Here is a 21,843-nt window from a genome sequence, read left to right on the forward strand (position 1 = left end):
AGTGCACCACGTGATGTGCACTGATGGCACTACCCCACCACAGGGTGGTTAGTTCCATTCCTAAAGGGATATATGGCGAAGTCATAAATCATTCCGTTCCTTAACTTATGAAATCTAAGATCTGAATGACGTCAACATAACCTTCAAAGGTGCATATGAAACTTAATTCCTAGAATAAAATACAAAATGCTAATCTTCATAAATACGCAAATATTATTTAGTGTCAACTCTATAATATTCTTTGACATGAAACCGAATCTTTCATTTGGCTTCCCATGCCAAAAAAATTATAACTTTCTGCTAATCCTATTAATTGAATCGCATTAACACCGCTAAAATGGTCCTAATTCCGATGAATATTCATCATTTTTGCCGGAATAAGCATTTTCGGAGTTCGCGAAATATAATTGGACCCCAAAACAACATCGGGGAAGTTTATTCCACACGAAATGCCAAAAAGGAAACTTTGGTGTGACACGGAACCTTTTGTATTTTGACAGAGTGAGGAAGAACCAGAAGAATGTCAGCGTAACTAAGGAGGCGTTTTTCTCGAGAGAATCTAGGGGGAACAGAATGTCCCATAGAGAATGCGTTAGAAGGAACCTTACTTAAATAACTCGTCATTATTATTATTATTATCATCAGACATTTAAAGATGTGATTTGGTCTTTATGCTGAAGAATGAATTGGGAATTGTTACGGGCTTAGAATTAGAGGATCAAATTCTCTTTGGATTCCACTGTCTTTTTATGTTTCAGTAATTTTACATAATTTGTACATATATATATATATATATATATATATATATATATATATATATGTTATATATATATATATATATATATACATATAATTAAATATTTATACAATGCCCTCTTAACTTTCTTTCTCGATTATCGTAGCCAGGTGGACAATGGTACCTCGTTCTGATTAGGGGACCCGGGTTCGTTTCCCGCTACCGGACATCAGAATTTCTTCATATTTCTTGCACTTGGATCTTAAGGCTTTGTAGTGACATGTGTATCCAAAAAAAAGCGCGAAGAATTCGGGATACACATACACATACATATAGGTATATTTTCTTTGTCACTTATACACGTATGACTTTTTTATATTCACAAACATGGAGCAATATTTACGTTTAATATCCATTTCACTATACTTTTGGAATAAGTTACACGCAGTGAGAATTATAAACAATCGCTTCGTCCCCTGCAGGATTCTAACCGTTGCCTGGTTAAGAAACAATGATAATCGTGGGATTAAGTCTGTCGCGTAATTTGGAAGGTGTAAGTATTTCCTGGCATAGAGTTTGCACATTACTCTAAAGAGATCCCAAATTATGATCACCAGGGATTAAGGCGAGGTGGGTGGCACCGAATACTTCATGGGCGGTCTCTTTGATGCCCATTTAAGTAGAAGAGGGAATACGACATAAATAAGGAGAAGAAGGAATGCATGGTAAAATACAGACAAAAAAAAAAACAAATAAATAAGAAAATTTTTCAACAAATTAAGTGAGAACGACCATTACTCAATACAGGTCAGGATTCGCTTTACATTTTATTGCTTTTCATTTCCCTCAGTTTTGGAAAGAGAAAAAGAAACAGGTCCCAGATTTCATTCTCTTTTGCGTCAGAACGAAGTTATGAAACCACTTGGGGTCCCTCTGATGCCTTCAAAGACACCAAATGGAATCAAGGTATTTTTTCAGAATTGAAATCGTCTTTCTTTGCGACTCTTTGGAATCAAAGATTCCCGCTGTCCATTTCTGCTTCACATTTTTCTTTTTTGATACACCAAGAAAAAATGCGATTGTCAAGGCCAGTAGACATATATATATATATCTATATATATATATATATATATATATATATATATATATATATATATATATATATATATATATATATATATATATATATATATATATATATATATATATATATATATATATATATGTATATATATATATATATATATATATATATATATGTATATATATATATATATATATATATATATATATATGTATGTATGTGTGTATATATATATATATATATATATATATATATATATATATATATATATATATTATATAATTATACTGAAGTATTGACTAATTGATATGAAGCATTGCATTGTGCATTTTTTGTGATACCTGTTTACACACACACACACACACATATATATATATATATATATATATATATATATATATATATATATAAATGAATTTTTATCACATCACCGTGATTCATATACAAGCATTAAGACAAACAATATCCAATTCGCTCTACCTCAAAATAATATATTTTGATTTATGTTATCCAAAGGGAATTTTTTAGTTGATAATAAGTTCGTCGTCTCGCCTCGAACCACGGAAGACAAGAACTCAGGACTACTCAGTGACGTTTTAACCACACGGCCAACAAGTGAGGTATAAAGATACCGACTCATCCCCGTCGAACTCAGGTATCTGTATTTAGGATCGATATCAACCCAAACTGCCATGGGAACCATGTAGTGCGTTTGTCGCACGCGGCCATATTATGAATGAATTTTTATCACATCACCTTGATTCATATACAAGCATTAACTACAAATGTCGTTTAATATCCAATTTCCTCTACCTTGAAATAATATATTTTCATATATGTTGTATCAAGAGTCATTAAGTTACCTCAAACTCGTCTAGAAAACATTAAATAGCCTAAACTGATAAACACGCTTCTAAACACGCACGAAAGTTATTTTGTATGTTTAAAATTTTAGTTTGTTTTTCATCCAGTTATAAAAAATTTATATCTTCATTATCCTTTCATCAATTATTGTTCTTGCTGTACGATTGTATAAGAAATATAACGTGTGACCCTTCACCCTGACCTTGTTAACTTTTCTGTTTTCTAAAGATTGTCTTTATGCATAAAATATTTCTGTAAATAAAATTCTTATGAGAAAAATATCTATATTCAGCTTTGGAATCACCTGTCAGGCAACGTCTTCCCACATTTACATTTATGACATAACAAGCCCCTCAATTTCTCTGCGCTTCGAGAACCACCTCCTTCTCTTCCATGCTAAGCTTTGGAAATCGAATCTCTCTTCTGTATTCCCTAAATAATGTAACCTTCCATTTGACCTGTTGTTTTTCATTCTGGGTTCTTCTATGCCTTTGTTGATGAGTGCAAGAGAGAGAGAGAGAGAGAGAGAGAGAGAGAGAGAGAGAGAGAGAGAGAGAATAAATTATCAGAAGCCTGCGACAAGGTTTTGTAAACTTACCCCACTCATCTAGATCATTATCTTTTGGAGAGAGAGAGAGAGAGAGAGAGAGAGAGAGAGAGAGAGAGAGAGCACAACTAGGATGATGACCAAACGCCATCTTGTGGGGAAGTGTGAAAGTTGCGCAATTCCTCTCCTCTCTCTCTCTCTCTCTCACCTCAGGAATTCAATTCCCTCCAATGAGTTGACTTGAACGATCCTTAAGTCAATCGAGTTAATGATAAAAGGAGAGAGAGAGAGAGAGAGAGAGAGAGAGAGGCGTCGCGGGAAACATGTGTTCCTTCCTAAACCTCCTAATTTTATTCTGAGCCTTTTTATCCTCAGAGAGACAAGAAGGAATATCAGTCTTCAGCTGAAGAGCTGCTCTCAGAAGGCGACTTTCACAGGACGATCTTCTGCCATTGTCATCACGAGCTGTCATCACTTTATTACTATCATTAAAAAAAAAAATGCGCCGAAGTTTCTTCGGCGCAATTGAGTTTTCTGTACAGCGTATAATGCTGTATGAAACTTTCAGCCACGGCCCATGAAAATCTTAGCCGCGCCCATGAAACTTTCAGCCACGGTCTGTTGGTGGCCTGTGTTGTTGGCACCTACAGCAGTGCCAGACGCACGATCATGGCTAACTTTAACCTTAAATAAAATGAAAACTACTGAGGCTAGAGGCCTGCAATTTGGTATTTTTGATGACTGGAGGGTGGATGATCAACATACCAATTTGCAGCCCTCTAGCCTCAGTAGCTTTTAAGATCTGGGGGCGGACAGAAAATGTGCGGACGGACAGACAAATAGCCATCTCTATAATAGTGTTCTTTTACAGAAAACTGAAAGTAGACCCTCCCTCAAACATGTCCTGTTATACAGGAAGGCTGTGAGCTAATCCCCTAAACTCTTTGACATAAATTACCACTACAAATCAAGGATGAGTCTCCTGTGGAGAAAACATCGTCCACCTTTGTTTGATTCCCCCACAAATGTATCTTCAGAGCAAAGGAACTCATCTGTATCCCGAAGCGGAAGGAGAATTTAACGAGAGACAAAAAAAAAGAGGAGATCCATTTTTGCTTCTTCCGTCGTTAAGAGAAGAAGAAAGAAGAATAATTCGTCTCGGTCGTTGGCGCTGCACTTAATGACCATCGCGTCTTCTCTTAGTTTCTTCCTTTTGTGCTGCTTAGCCATTCCGTGTTAAGCGTCTTCATTCTTTTACGCTGATTACCCTCGACACACACATAGATGACAAAATGAAAATAAAAAGTAAATGCAAAAACAAAAAAAAAAAAGACCAAAAATTCACTGGATCTGGTAATGAGTTCGTGAGTTCTAACACATTTGCCTTTGTGTGAGGCTGATGGAAATATTCCCGGATAAAAGCTAGGAAAAAAAAAAAAAAAATGCTTCGTAATGGACTTGACTTCCTCTTCCACCCAGATGGATTCGAGTCAAAGGCGAGGCCATAACTATTATGAAAAGCCCTTTTCTTTTCTCTCTCGTTGGTAATCTATAAGAAACAATGGATCCTTTTAACGTGAAATGTTCATCTGAATATTTTCACCACAGATCCTGCATTTGACTGCAACAATATTCTAAATACAGGTTTTGTTTTAACTTTTATTTTTATTCACTATTTTTTCTATGAAATCAGATGCCCCAAACTTTCTTTTTTCTGTATCGTTTTGAAGCTATTCTTTCGAATTTTATATTTAAAATATGACGTTTAGGTATTTACAAATCGGATTAGTTGGAATTTCAAAGAGGAATATAAAACTGGCAAACCCAGCAAAACTGGTAATGCAAAAAGAAACCAGTGAAATTATATAATTTTCCAGTTATTTATATATTAAAGGATTTTTCATATCTATAATTGTTTTTATGACGGTCGTCATATTTATATATGGTGTGTTTTATGTGTATGTATATAATGTCTATGTATATATATATATATATATATATATATATATATATATATATATATATATATATATATATATATATATATATATATATATATATAATATATATAAAGTAAATATCCCTGCGAATTCGTCCGGAAAAGTGAACTGTCAAATAAAAGATTCAGTCTCCTGAGAAAAACGCCGTAATTATGACTGCTGTTTATACAGGCATTGATATGTTAGTGAATGGAGTTTTATAAAGTCTCTTGGGAGGAACAGTATCATATTTATAAAATAATAAGGAAATTAATGGTTGTTTTCGCTCCTGAGATTGCTAATACACAGCTAAAAGAAGGGATTTCACTCATCAAAATCTAGTTATTCATGTTGATGGAGTTAAAAATCTTTTTATTAATAGAGAAGATAAAATGTTTGAATCATTTCTTCTTCTTTTTTCTCGTATTGGAAAATTCAGAACAAAATCACTAATTCTTTGGGCATTAATGATTATGCAGTATTAGTATCACTGTTAAAGAACCAGTTAATTTGGAAAGTCTTTAAAATCATAATTTAGATCAGTTTCCATAAGGACCTCCAAGGATTTCAGGAGTACTGATGTCTTACAGAGACATCAGTCTTCCTCAAGTAATAATTCATTCTTCCTTTGTCGTTTCCTGCAAGCAAGGAAACAGTCTGAGAACAGAGCAGAAAGATGTCAAGCGTAAAATCATTCAGAATTAGAAGACTGCTTTTATTTTTCTAAACTCTTAGTTCGGCGACATTTTATCAAGGTAATAAAAAAAATGCTAAGTGTTAGGTCCTGATCCAAGGCTGATCGAAGGAGCAACTGATTCTTAATAAAAATTGTTACTTTATGAGTTCCATGAACTAATAGATATTCATTTGCAATGTGAAAAAATGAGGGTTAGAATTCGTGCATTAAATATGACAAGAAATATCAGTAGTCTTTGCTCATGATTCCCATTTTGATTTTCATAAAGCTTCTAGGGACAATTGCAGTCTCTCCCTTTCTTTAATGGTTTACGAATTCCGAGAGAAAGTAAAAGAGAAAGGGAAGAGAGAAGGTGCCTAAACCATCCAAAAATATATTAAATTCCAGTTCGCGAGAAGGGAGATTTAAATCTACAAACAAAAACCAAAAGCAAGAATTATCAGAAGACTTGCATTATTTAGTAAGTGAATAACCTGTTCCAACGAGGTTCTGTTTACCTGTTGAGGGAGGGGGAGAGACAAACTTTGAAGTATGAGCAAACAGAGGTTACTGATGTCCCTGGGAAGTAAATGGACGAAGTAAACATCTCCTTATTCGTATTTGATGGGTTACCTTCGTGTTCCCAAATCCCAGCAACCGGAAACTTTTAGATTTTTGGAAACGATGTTAATGATATGCAAATTGTTATGTATAATGATGAACGAAAATAAATACGTAGATAATTCTATGAAAATGTGAATGACCCAGTAATTGATAAAGTACACTGCTCGCATTATTATTAAGTATCTTTCCCCAAAAAAAAAAATCAGAAAAAGAGAAAACTTTCATATCAAATAAACTATGCTGATGCAGCCATAATTTTTAATGAAACATGTTTACCAGAGGGTCACCTTCAAGTATTATTATTATTATTATTATTATTATTATTATTATTATTATTATTATTATTATTATTATTATTATTATTGTTGTTGTATTATTATTTCTGCGTCTGTTCTCATATACAGCATAAACTAGCAGATTAGAATAAACTACAGAAGATAACTTGAACCACAAGACCCAGGTGTTTCCTAAAAATTCGAATTCCATTTGCATGAATTAAATTGCAATATACAGAGGATTAAAGTCTATGGAGCCCCTACCTGTATCTCCTGAATGCGCTACACAAAAACAACCCAGTTTCAATAAAATTAGAGAACAAATATTTTTTATGAAAAATTATGCAATGATTGTTTTTCCGTTATTGCAAAGCTTGACTTTTTCTTGTATTGGAAGCAATAGATAATTAACATGAGCTTTTTCATCGACAAAAACTTCTTTGAGCAAAATTATCTGTATTCCTTAGTTTTTATATTATTTTATTTCATCCTAAAATATTTAGCTCATAGTTATTCACATCGGAGATGTTCAGTTTCTCATTTCGGTTTTATTGCAAAATTACTGTATTGCAATTTAACTGCAGTGGAATGCAAATGCAATCTCTAGCCCAGCACAAAAGCTAGAAATGCCTTGTTAAATTCATATGAATTTAATTTCTGTTTTTATTTCTAATTGAAAGTTTTTTTTAATTTGGGTTTTCTGTTGTTCACGTTCATTCATCATGGAAAATCTTTGTGTATTTTAGTTTCCTTGCAACAGAATGCGACCTACAATTCTACAAAAAAATAGATAAATTAAAATGATTTATAAGAGCTCCCCAATTTTTGGCTTCAAAATAAGACAAGATGTGTTTTTATTTTCCTACAAGCTGGCTCTCTGTATCTATTGATTGATGTGATGTATTAAGAAATTCACCCTCTTCCTTTCGATATCTTGTAGAATTAAAGATGGTTTAATATTTCATGATATTATTTATATTCTTTATATATATTACACACACACACACACACACACACATATATATATATATTATATATATATATATATATATATATATATATATATATATATATTTTATATTATATTTATAAATATATTATAATTTATATTTATTTATTTTATATATATATATATATATATATATATATATATATATATATATATATATATATATTATAAAATGAGAGATTGAACTTCAGCTCTCAGGAAGGATAAATGAGGTTCATTTCTCTCATTACCATATGACATAAAAAGAGATTATTATAATGTCATATACTATATATATATATATATATATATATATATATATATATATATATATATATATATATATATATATATATATATATATATATATATATATATATCTTTAGATCATAATGGGATACAGAGAAACTCATTACTGAGGTACAGCAGTGTCTTCATTTTCAAACTCCAAGCGAAAAAGAAACAGACCTACGTTTTTATAGAAATATTTACGTCATACATCTTAATACTTTTGTAAACAACCGTGATTAAAGACACCCTCCACTTAGAAACAACCAGGCTATTCAGTGCAAACGAAAATAAACTTATACACTAGAGAAAAGTGTGAAATTCATTCCTGGCGAAAGAAGAGAGAAGAAGAAGCCGTTCCTGGCCACAGTGAGTCTGTTGATCGTTTCTTTTTTTTATTTTCTCCATTTAACTGTTTCCACCTAGTTGGAAACTTTGTTAAAACAATTTTTTTTGAAGAAGCGAAGAGGCTGCGGGAACTCCTTTACAGTCAATATATATAATTACTTGTTGGTAACTTCAAGTTCGTTTTGTTTTTACAATGTGTCTGACTTATTTGCCTCCTGCTCTTGGCTGTGTGGCTTTGAGTTTCGATGTATATCTACTGTAGGGGGAAACTGAGTATGTTATGATATGAAGTGGGCTTTTCATTATATAGTGTGGTATTTGTATTTTCAAAGGCTTCTTGTCTTCAAGAGTAACTCTTTGGAAGGACACGCACTGTTTTTTTTTTTTTTTTTGTATTATTACCAGTTAGCTCGAGTTGTTCATTATTATTATTATTATTATTATTATTATTATTATTATTATTATTATTATTATTATTATTATTTATTATTAACCTTGTTGGAAAAGGAGATTTTTATGCTATTAAAAGCTCGACGTCAAAAGCAGCCAGGATAGGAAAGGAAATTGAGAAACGTTTTATAATAACAATAACTAAAGCAATATATCTTGATTTATGTTAGTTTGAAAGTGGTACAGAAAGAGAAAGTGTGGGACGCATCTGATTCCACAGGGAGGGTATTGAATAAAAAACTAAAATAGAAATAAAATCTACGTTTAGAATATTGTTCAGTCCAACGCAGGATCTGTGGTGAAGATATTCAGATGAACATTTCACGTTAAAAGGATATTATAGTTTCCGATACATTACCAACGAAAACAGAAAAATTATTTTTTCATAGTAGATATGGCCTCATCTCTCACTCGAATCTGTCTGGAAGAGGAAGTCAAGGCCATTATAGAGTTTTTTTTTTTGGGAAATGATGCAACTTTTAACTTTTATCCCGGGAATGTATCCATCAGCCTCTCACAAGGGAAATGTGTTAGGACTCACGAATTCATTATCAGCCTTTTTTAAATTTACTTTTTCGTTTCAGCTTTTTTTTTACTTTTATTTTATCATCTATGTTTGTGAATGTGTGATGTATCTATCTTATTAATCTCCTGAGAATCTACAGGAAATGTCAAAACTGTGAGACCTCCGGAATATCCGAAATATCTTCATTTGTAGAGATGAATATTTTTCTCTTTTTTAAAATTTCAAAATTCTGCTCACGGATTCCCCCTCCCAACCCCCAACCCCTTATAAATATCGAGTATTTAGACCTCACCTAAAAATAGGTGTGGCACTCTTACGTGAAATTCCAGAAAAAATATATAAAGAAGGGAAAAAATCAGTGCTTGTCAATGCTTCTATTTATTTTCTTTGCATTTATGACCTTCTTTATATAAGACCTCCTTTGCATGTTGCAGGGATGCATTGCAAATACTTCCTTCTTTCTTTTTAAGATGATGTATTTTAACCTAGTTGTCTACCTTCTTTGTTTTTTTTTTATTTTGAAGCTAATTTGATTTTAGCTTAAATGTCTGAGTTTTTTTTTATATCTTTTCATCCTTTTTGCGTTTTTGTAAACGAATTTATATATAATCCAAGCACCATCTCTCTTATCTCTCTCTCTCTCTTTCTCTCTCTCTCTCTTTCTCTCTCTCTTCTCTCTCTGGACTCTGAGTCTAAACAAGACGAAGTGGAGAGGAAGATATGATCTTGTTCCGCAAAATCCAGTAGAGCCTCTAGTGTTAAAAGGTCTTTTCTTCCTGGCTGGAAGTCTTCTCGATGCGACAGGTCTTTTGTTCTCTAACCAAACTAGAGGTCCTGTGTCACTGCAATAACCACAATGGCCTCTTTAGTTCTCGAATTCTTAACTCTGTAGTTCAGGTGGTCTTTTATTCTTGGTCTGGTATCCTCCAGTGTAAAAAGGTCTTTTTTTATTTCCTGTTTATTTCTTTTGGGAGTCTTATTTCTGAGTTTTATTCCTGGGAGCCTTACGGATGTTGATGCTCATTTTAGTTTAGGTAACGCCATAATTCTACATCAAACATCATAATCAGTTTTATCTTTAACAGTTTATTTTACGTGATATTTTGCGCTTGTCATCTTTATCTGTTTTTGAAATCCACCTTTTTTTATTCAGCTCTTCTCTCTCTCTATTTATTTTTCTCTCTCTTCTCTCTCTATTTGCAACTGAACGTCGAGGAATACTTCCGCTTTACAGCGGCACCGCTTCTGGAATTCAGGTTAGCCTCAGTCAGGGGTTGAGGGACGAGGAGGAGGAACCAGAGTTTGAGGAACCGCCTGTGGTCAGTGAGTCCCGCCAATGGAAAGTTGATCGAGAGTTAATTAGGCAAAGGTTCCTCAAGTTTCGAACCCGACGAAGCAGATTTTTTAGAAAAGTTAGAAAGGACGCTAAAGGGTGGGAATTATTTATTTATAAAGAATGAGAAGAACAGGAAGCGAAATTTTTTTAGAAGAGGAAGAGGAGGAAATGACTTTAGAAGAAGACGAGAAAAAAATGTTAGCATTTTTAGTGCCGTGGGTGGCAGAAGAAAAAGAGGGAAGAATTTAACATTTACAAAATTGAGGAAGAAAAAAAAAAAATAGTAAAAAATCCGCCGAAAATTCTTCGGCGCAACTGAGTTTTCTGCACCTCGTATAATACTGTATGAACTTTCAGCCACGGCCCATGAAACTCTTAGCCGTGGCCCATGAAATTCAGCCATGGTCTGGTGGTGGCCTCAGCCACGGTCGGGTGGTGGCCTGTGTTGTTGGTACCTATATCGGCGCCAGAAGTACGATTATGGGTAAATTTAACCTTAAATAGATTAAAAACTACTTTATTATTTATTTTAGAGGGCTGCAATTTGGTACGTTTGATGATTGGAGGGTGGTTGATCGCATACCAATTTGCAGCCCGCTATTTCAGTGGTTGTTAAAATCTGAGGGCGGATTTTTTTAGTGCGGACAAAGCCGCCACAGTTTTCTTTTACAGAAAATGAAAAGGTCATAAAAGGTTACTTAGAGTCATTACTTTAAAGGTTATTTTTTCTTTTTAAAACTCTCGTTTTCTTGTTTCTGTTTGGAGTTTATATATTTATTTTATTATTATTATTATTATTATTATTATTATTATTATTATTATTATTATTATTATTATTTTTTTGTGTTTAAATTTATTATTGTAATAATAATAATAATAATAATAATAATTTAATAATTTAATAATTGATTTTATTTATTTATTTTTATTATTATTATTATTATTATTATTATTTTATTATTATATTGTATTCAAATAGTATATTTTTTAAACATTAGTTTAACAATTTTTATTTTTAACAATAATTATTTATTTATTTAATAACCATAAGATTTATTATTATTATTATTATTATTAATAATTTTGTATATATATATATTTATTATATATATATATATATATATATTTATTTATATATATATATTTATATATTTATATTTTATATATATATATATGTTATGCGGTGCACTTTTTTTTTTATATTGCGTTGCACCACATATGAATGACTCCGTTTCTGTCTGTTGACTTTCACTTGATAGTAACGCAGGGGACTCAGTAAGTTAGGTTGAAATTGTCTATTAATATTTTCTACTTTCAGGAGGGGTAAGTATTCACCGGGCACGGTTTTTCATAAGTTTTATTCTTAACACTAAACTATTTCACACGGCCAGCCACACTGGACTTAGAAATTTCTTGATGTTAAGAGAGTTGAGTGACACAAATCCTACCCAATTGGTTTTCAAAATAACTCTGGCTAAAAATTGATCAGAATGAACTCTGGACCTATGTTGAATAAAACTCCGCCTCCTTGAGGACGTCTACTTTACTCTTAATGGTTCAATCTTAACTCCCACTTTTGGCAAGGACAAATCAGGTCAATTTTGCTGACCTTTTCATTTCAAACCTTCCTCTAACTCCTCCTTCCTTTCCCACATCTTGGAGGTTTGTTTTGGTTACACTTCAATTTACTTGGTCTCATGGCTCATCATTTTTAAATTATCAACATCGTCTCTCTCTCTCTCTTTCTCTCTCTCTCTTTCATAATCCCGATCAGTGAATCTCATACTTATTCACTGCATAACATCACTCGGTCACCTACCTGCATTGACTACAATGCAAGTAGATAACCAACTCAACAATATACAAAACCATTACAAAAAAATTAATTCTAAGCCAACCAATGAAGGTAAACTTAGCAATAATAATGTAATGCGAATTTGAATAAAGTAGTCATGTAAGCAGGTGTATGGAAATAAATTTATATGAATGCCTATAATATACATTCAAAGAAAAACTTGACTATAGTCAATTATTTCAATGTCAATAATTTCTATTAACAATCAATAAATGCAAGAAATATTATAAAGCATCATAGTGCTAAACACAATAAGTAAGAATTTAAAAATCAAACACTCAAACTAAATGCAGAAAATTATGGCAAAGTAAATATATCAAATGCCTATTACTCTCTGGTTATCAATTGTAAAATAAAAAAAATCAATCATCAAATGTTCAAGTGGCAAGTCAATGGTAAACGCTATCACTCTCTAGGAAGGATTCTGTCCATCATGTCTTTGATTAAGGTAAGCTTATTCAATATTAATTTTCTGACAATCATAAAAGAAATGAAAGCAAACAGTACCAAAAGAATGACATTTATGAATGACATGATAGGAGAAAACTCGGTCTTATATGTATGAAAGAAAGTATGAACCTCTTCTAGCTTTGTGAATGTCTCCAATTCCAGTTCTGAAAGCTGAAATTCGTTAATAACTGCAAACTGATGTACACTTTTACTGAAATTTAAACTGTACGTCGTGAAGACTGTAGGTTTGTAATTCAAATTATGTAAAATGACCAATTCACAAGCAGATGAAAATGAGTGTACGTTAATGAAAACTACTTCTGTTTTGTTTGACTTACAGTCAATCTTAGCATTCAATCTGTTTGCTGAGAACACAAAAATTTCATCATCAATGATTTGAGCCTTGAAAGTTTCTGTAAACGGTATATATTTACAATGGTTCTTACCATTCTTGTTGTTTACAAGATCATCTAAGCAATGAAGAGCACTCAATGGTTCATAGAAATTCACAATGTTACAAACATATACACCATCATTAAGCATGACACATTCCCTGAACTCATGTTCAGGAATTTCGGTCACTAGGAAAGAATCATGCTGCAAAGCAAAGTGTCGAACTGTTCCTTCTAGTACAATGGACTTATTATCTACTACCATTGGGAATGGATAGACTGACATCAATGAGTTGACGTCTGGATTGTTGAAAGGGATCACTAGTATGATTTGATTGGCTACCACTTTCACTGTGATCAGGCCATAATAGTCCACTATATTTTCTACTAGTGGCTTCAAGTGATGTTCACAACACATTTCTGAATAATGGCTTCAATTTCACTAGGGGTTATCAGAAAAGGCGACAGCAGGTTTTACCTGCCATCATGATTGCATTGAGTAATTCCTTGTATTCCAGAAGGAAATTACTTGTTTCTATGAGCAGTTGCTCCATCATTTCTGTTTGATGGATTCTAGCAATTTCTGATGAAACATTATGGAGGGCACTATTCACAAATTCTTTCAGCACTGTGATCATTTTCTGATTTTGATTGACATTTCCTATTACTTTATTATAGACAGTGCCCTGCTCAGAAGCCCAATTTTCAAGTTGTGCCACTCTTTCCTTTAGCCTTTCAACATTACCATCGGTCGCCACTCCAAAGAGATTGTGTAAAGCGACGCCTATAAAGGGTATGAGTGATCGCTTTACTACTTTCCTTGGCATAACACTATCGATGTCCCTCTGCAACTTGGAGAGCATGTCGTACAAATTTCTATCTTGGACACTTTGTAATCCTGCCTGTATCTGATTGCTCAGCTGGACTAACTGCTCTCTCTGATCGATAATGGAGTCCGTCTGGATCTTAACAATGGCTAGGTCCTGTATCATCTTAACCTTGCCATGTTCCTTGATGATGGCTCCCTTCCTTAGTTGTACGAGTGAGTTCACAATTTGACTCATGCCAACCACCATACAATCCATTTGCTGAAATAATGTTATTAAGCAGTAAAAATCTTATCAATTACATTTGTTTACCATTGCACTTGCCATTACCTTCTTCTCAAATTATACCTTGGGGTCATTGAAGATTCTATTTTATTATCTATCTTATCTTTATTGGACAAATCTTTTAACTGGGTAGACGACCAAGGTTCTGAATGAACTACTTTAATGTGGTTCCAATGTACAATGGATTCTTTCAAGGTAATTTCATGCATTAACTTGAATTTATTCAACTTCAAAACTTCTAAAACTCTATATGGACCTCGAAATTTTGGTGATACTTTAATATTAGGTCCTTCAAGAACATGATTGAGTACATAAACTTGTTGTCCTACCTTTAACGAGGGTATGGTGGATCTGTTATTGTAATACTTACTAGATTTTTTATGTAACTCCTTTAATCTAGCCCTGGTGACTTTAACGGTCTCGTATGTATGTCTTGTCTTCCAAGCAATATAGTCCTCGTAGTTGTACGTACGTCTGGGTGGTGCGGCATCATCCAAAAGTGAATTTGGCATTCTCTTTTGGTAGCCATACAATAGGAAATGAGGAGTTTCTCCTATTGATTCATTTACTGTGTTGTTTAGAGTAAATTGTATGTCTTCGAGAGTCAAGTCCCAGTCTTCAGTGCTAGGGGTTACCAATGTTTTCAGAACATCCTTTATCTTGCGATTTGTTCTTTCTACTGCTCCATTTGAGCTTGGCTTATATGCTGTTAGTTGACATTTCTGTATTTCATAAAAGTCACACAAATTTCGTTAGAATGTCATTAGTAAATTCAGCAGCATTGTCTGAGAGCAAAACTTGAGGACATGAATGTCTGGTTATAATTCTAGACTTAAAGGCTTCTGCCACCGTTGATGCTTCTCTGTTTCTAGTTGGAACAATTTCTACGTATCTGGTCAAATAGTCAATGAAAACTAAAATCTGTTTATTTCCTCTGATGGTGTTCGGGAATGGACCTAAGAAATCCATTGTGACTACTTGAAAAGGATTTAATTCTGAAGGATACATTTCAGAGGAGCCTTGACGTTGACATTCCCCTTATGTATATTACATAGGGTACAATTCTGAACAAATCGAGTAGCATCTTCACTACATCGAGGCCAAAAATAGTTTCTAGTGATTGTTCTACATGTTTTCTTAATTCCAGGATGTCCTGATAACTTGTATGAATGGGTTAGTTCTAAAACGTCTTGTATTAGTGTATTAGGAATGTACAAACGTGAACAAGCATTTGGTTCGTCTGAAGTCTTGTACAATAACCCATCTATCAATTGAAACTCTGAATTTTTCTCACCTTGCAAGAGGTTACCAATTACTTCCCTTATTCTAGAATCCTTTTGTTGTTCCTGACGAACTTTGTCTAAATCTAAGTCTGTGATTTGACAACTGAAGGCGAAATTATGAGTGGTAATTTGTTTCTCGTTCTCTTCTTGTGATCTAGATAAGGCGTCAGCTAATGTGTTATATCTACCAGGTATGTATCTAAATTCTGGGGCAAATTCTAATACGCTAACGAACCATCTATTGAACTTCATATTATTGGTAAAAGCCCTTTTCTTGAAAAGATCACAAATGGGTTTATGATCTGTAAGAACATTAATTTTATGTCCTAGCAAAATGTGCCTAAATTTCTGTAATCCCCAGACTAATGCCAAACATTCCCTTTCTGTTGTACTGTAATTTCTTTCAGCTGCATTCAAAACTCTACTGGCATAGTATACAGTCCTCATCCTTGTTTTATCCTTTTGCATCAAGACGGCACCTAGTCCTGTACTTGAAGCATCACAGGCTAAGTAGAATTCCTTCTCGAAGTCTGGATAAACTAGGATAGGATCTGTTATCAACATATCCTTTAGTGTTTTGAACGCTGCTTCCTGTTCATCTTTCCACTCATAGCTAGCATCTTTCCTAGTTAACTCAGTTAATGGTTTTGCTATGGTAGCAAATCCCTTTATGAAAGGTCGATAATATCCTACCATACCTAGGAATCTTCTTAGTGCCTTCAAATTTCTTGGGGCTGGATAGTCTACAATAGCCTTAATCTTTCCTTCTTGCATTTTCAAACCATGTTCACTGATAACATGTCCTAGATATTCTAGAGATTTCTTCAGAAACTGACATTTCTTAATTTTTACCTTTAAACCGGCCTTTCTGAGCCTATCTAATACTAATTCTATTGTCTTGAAATGACTCTCTACATCCTTACTAGCAATTATTACATCATCAAGATAAACCGATACGTCTTCAACATCTCCCAAGATTTGCAGCATTAAACGTACAAACGTTAAAGGAGCTGAAGTAAGACCAAACGGCATTACCTCAAATTGCAAATGTTCTTTATGAGTACTGAATGCCGTGAGATGCTTGGATTCTTCATCGAGAGGAACTTGCCAATATCCACTCAGTAAATCGAGGCTAGAAAAACCTTGGCACCTCCTAATTGAGCTAACATGTCATTAATGACTGGCATTGGCATTCGATCAGGGATGGTGTGGAATTCAATTTACGGTAATCAATTACCATCCTCCATGTACCGTCTTTCTTTGGAACTAGCAGTAAAGGTGAATTATAAGGTGACTTAGAAGGTATTACAACTCCATCTTCCTTCATCTCTTCAACCATCTCGTCTACAATGGGTCTTTGACTTATTGGAAGTTTGTAGTTAGGTATATAAAAGGTCTAGCACCATCTTCTATGACTATTTTGTGCTGCAGGACATCTGTCCTTCCTAACTTATCTCCTGTTACTGCTACAACACTCCTATATTTCTCTAATATCTGTATTAACCTGTCCCTACAATGAGGAAAATCTGTATTATTTACTTCCCTTCTAATTTAACTCTTGTGTCAGCTACAGAGACAAATGCTTTTTCACTTATGGTTAGTAAAGGGTTAGTAATCACAATTCCCTTACAGAATTCTATGCCGGCATGCAATTCTAGTCTCTTGTCAGAATAATTATACACATAAGTCGTGCAATGTCCACCATTAAGTCTTACTAGGGAATTGTCCATTTTCACAAAGTCTGGTAAGTCTTCATTAACTAATAACACATCTGTATCACCTAGGTTTTTATCTGTTACAATTCTAAGACAAACCTTTGTCAGACCTTGTGGATGCAGTATAACGCTATTGTTTAATTTGAGTTTTACAAGATTATCATCGGCAGTACTAACTAAGCAGATCTCTTCTGCATTCTGTGCATCGGCAGTGTAACAGACATCAGTATCATCTGAATTTTCATCTTGTAGTATCACAGAACCTATCTCTGTCATTTTTAGGTTGCCTAACAGCAACACCTCATTGAGATACTTCTCTTCCGTATCTTCTCTTATTATTAAGTGACTACAATCTATTAGCGTGTCAGGATCGTCAGGTTGGGAAAAGAACTAAGTTCTTCGGAGGTATCTACTTGTCGTGCACTTGAGTTATCAGGTTCATACCTGCTATCTGAGAATTCCTCCTGAGTGGCTTCTAGGCTTTTTAAAAGTAGTTTGTCTATCTTCTCCTATTTCTTCTATCATTGAATTTCTACACACTGTCCTACCCGGTTAGCATTAAATTCTATTTCTATCTGTTGGATGTCTACTTCTTCAGATGAGGCTGTCTCAGGTAAAGTGATCAAGTTTATCTGAAACTGTTCCTCTTCTTCAAGAGAGCAAACATTTCCTCTATCAATTTCCTTGATAGTTACTCTTCCATTGCTACAATCTAGTGTAATTCCACATCTTTTCATAGCCTGGAAGGAAAATAGAGCTTGAGCTGGAAAATATTTCTCTTCCAACACCACAAACTCTTCCCTGTATTTCTTATTTAGAATTTCTATCTCTAAATTGACATTGCCTATAGCCCTTATTTGCTTTCCAGCGATCCCCTTTATGGTCCTATAGGATTCTCTCATTTGGGAAAGCTCACAACCTATATGTTTTATTAAAGTGCCTTTATCTATGATACTTACAGTACTGCCTGTATCCAACAATATGGAACTCAGTACACCTTCTAAGTGTACTTGTATGATAGGCAACTCTTCCTGACACGTATTAAAATTCTTTACAGAAAACACTATTTCATTACTTCGAGTAATGTCTGTTGGGGACACATCCTTATTCACTGTCACTATTTCTTTCTGTAAGGATGGACCTTTCTGCTGCACTCTCTGTGATTGTCACTGAGAATCCCCTTGATTTGGGTTACTGGGGAGGTATTTTGATTATTAGGCTGAGTACTTTGGTTATTTTGAGACCCCTGAGAATTTCCTGTTTGTTGTACCAACAGTTTTGGATCAAATGTCCTGTCTTATTGCAATTCGAACACCATTTGTTTCTTCTACAATTCTGGGTTGTATGGTTGTTATAACCACAATTTCCACAACTTTGTCTCTGCCTATTGAACTGTGGCCTATTATTCCCTGAATTTTGGCCTTGACTAGCTCCCCTCTGTCCAGGAGTCCTGTTATTTCCACTGTTATTTCCATTAGTTCCAGTGGTATTCCCATTGTTACCTCTATTTGGCGGCCTACCTTGATTGTTTCTATTTGATTGATTAAATCTCCTATTGTTGTTCCCACCATTTCTATCAAACGAATTTCTATTTCCCTGATACCTAGACCTAGCTTGCCCTGATTGGTTTCTATTGGACTGATTGCTATTATTTCTTGGGTTTCCACTAGCTACGGTTCCCGTAAAATCTGCACTACTACTTGATGAATTCTGTTTTACTTTCCTTTCTATGTACATCAAAGTTTGTACAATTCCATCATTTGGCTTCCTATCACAGTACTTCTTTAAGGCTACTCTTTCTTCCTTACCCAAAGCATCGTAGATTGGTCCTAATGACATATATCTAAGTACCTTGGATATACTAGCTAAATCTGTTTCATCATCATCAAAGTCATCCTTCCTTCCAACAACAATTCCTACAGCTTTCATATCTGTCGTCACTCTATCTATAGCTTCTTCTACTCTAGTGGCTAAAACTAAGTGATTACCCTCATATTTCTGATGATGGAAAGTTCCTATGTTATACCATGGATCTTTCTGTGCTTCTGGTTGCCAAAATTGTAAGCACTGTTTCTTGAATTCGTTAAACAGAGTAATATTCCTAAAAGTACTGAATGAAGAACTGTATGTGCATCACCATGTTCCATACTAACATACAAGAGTGCTTCATCTATTTTCTTTCTCTCATCTGTGATACCAGCAGCTGAAATTCTGCTTTCTGTGTCTGCTATCCATCGATTTACACCATATTCTTCTAATCTACTTTTATCTACATTACTTGGGTCTACCGTTCCACAAAATCTAGTGGCTTGGGTTATTATGGCGGCTTGCGCCATGTTGTTATTTCTAGGTACAATGGAAGTTATTGGGTTAGTGGTTACAACTGAAGGGTTAGGCGCACTCGGTAAACTAAGTGGGGGACCTTGACTACGAGAACGTCTGGGTCTAGTATTACTAGGATCAATTGGTCTAGAAAGTCGTTCAGGTACAGGTCTTAGGTTATATGGAGTCTGGTCTTCGCTTCTTGTCTGTTGCAGTCGGGAGATAACTTCGTCCAAAGTGTTATTCATATTAATTCATAAAATATTCAATGATTCCAAGAATGAAAAATTGAAAAAAAAATAAATTTGAGAATCAGGTACTTACTTCAATTGCATGTTTGCTGAGTTGACTGTATCCTCTATACAAAAAAATTCAAATTTTTCCTAACTCATTCCTTCATAGGACTCTCACAATCTGAAAAAGTCTGATATTAGTATTTATGTATACAATTGTTTGGGTTCCACTGCAAAATGCTGCGCCAAGTGTATAACAAAAAAAAATTATTATGATAGAATAATTTAAACAGAATTGTCTCTATCACCAAGTGAACGAAAATTTCTATTTCGTAAAAAAATTACTAAATATGAAAAAAAAAATATTTCCTTCGTACAACAATAAGGAAATATTATTCAGAATTTTATTCAAAAGAAAAATAATTTACTTAAATTATTTATGTTTAAAAAAATTATTTGCGCACTGCAGGGAAAAATAATTATATAAAATTTCCACGCACACAAAAAAATTTAATTCACAGAGAAAAAAAATTCTCTTGATAATTCCCCGATACTAGGAATGAATGTTTACTATTCAATTAGCTTCGTGTCGCCTTGCACTTGAAGATCGCGCTGATTGCACTTGAGCGCAATTTGTCGTTAGCATCCAGCGATAATTCGGCACAGCTCGGCCGACTTGCAGTCCGTACTTGCTGAATTTGGCGAAGAAAAAAATTTGGAATCCTTCCAAATTGTTGATTGAAGGCGTCACTTCCCTTTCGAGAGGCGGTTATCAACGCGTTGACTTCTAAACTTTATCGCCGTTCCGAATTCTTCACTCTCTTTCGTCGCCGTCTTCCGCTCTCATTCGTCGCCGTCGTCGTCACTGCTCTGCTACCGCTACTTTTCGCTAAGTCTCCCTTTTAGCGACCAAAAATTTTGGGAATTTCGTGTATTTAAGTCCGTACACGATAGAAAAGTTCACTGAACTGACGTAGATATTAGCGACTTTCATACGTCCGCCAACACTGTTTGTTTTCGTCTTCTCCGCTTCTGCGATCGGCGTAGTATAGGGCGAGTTGCTGATTCTTTCTTTCGTAAATTTCGTTTTCTTATAAAAATCACCGCTGTTCTATGCCGTGATTATTACTATTGTTCTTATTATGGTCATATATAATTATTAAACTGAATTTCTGGTTGATCTTATGCGAATGTTCGGAAGTTTCAAACTAGGCAGAGATTTACCGCTGTCAATTTTTCATTCAATCGACGCAAAAAGATTCACTGCTTCTTGGAATATTTCGTTCTGCTTCGTTTCCCTTCTGCTACAGTGTTGATGTTGTATTGGTGTTTCTAGTGCTGAAGACCGTCTTGAGATTATTTGCGCTGTTAAATTGAGAGTTAGTTTTAGCGCCGTCACTGCTCACTCTCTGTAAATTTCTCTAGGGCCGTGAACTTTAATGTTTTTCAAATGTGCGCTGGGCGAAATCCTCCGAAACTGCCACCATTATTTGTTATGCGGTGCACTTTTTCTTGTATTGCGTGGCACCACATATGAATGACTCCGTCTCTGTCTGTTGACTTTCACTTGATAGTAACGCAGGGGACTCGGTAAGTTAGGTTGAAATTGTCTATTGATACTTTCTAGTTTTCCAGGAGGGGGTAAGAATTCACCGGGCACGGTTTTTCATAAGTTTAATCTTAACCTAAACTATTTCACACGGCCAGCCACACTGGACTTAGAAATTTCTTGATGTTAAGAGAGGAGCGAGTGACACAAT

Source organism: Macrobrachium rosenbergii, chromosome 15 (genome assembly GCF_040412425.1).
Source record: "Macrobrachium rosenbergii isolate ZJJX-2024 chromosome 15, ASM4041242v1, whole genome shotgun sequence".
NCBI lineage: Eukaryota > Metazoa > Arthropoda > Malacostraca > Decapoda > Palaemonidae > Macrobrachium > Macrobrachium rosenbergii.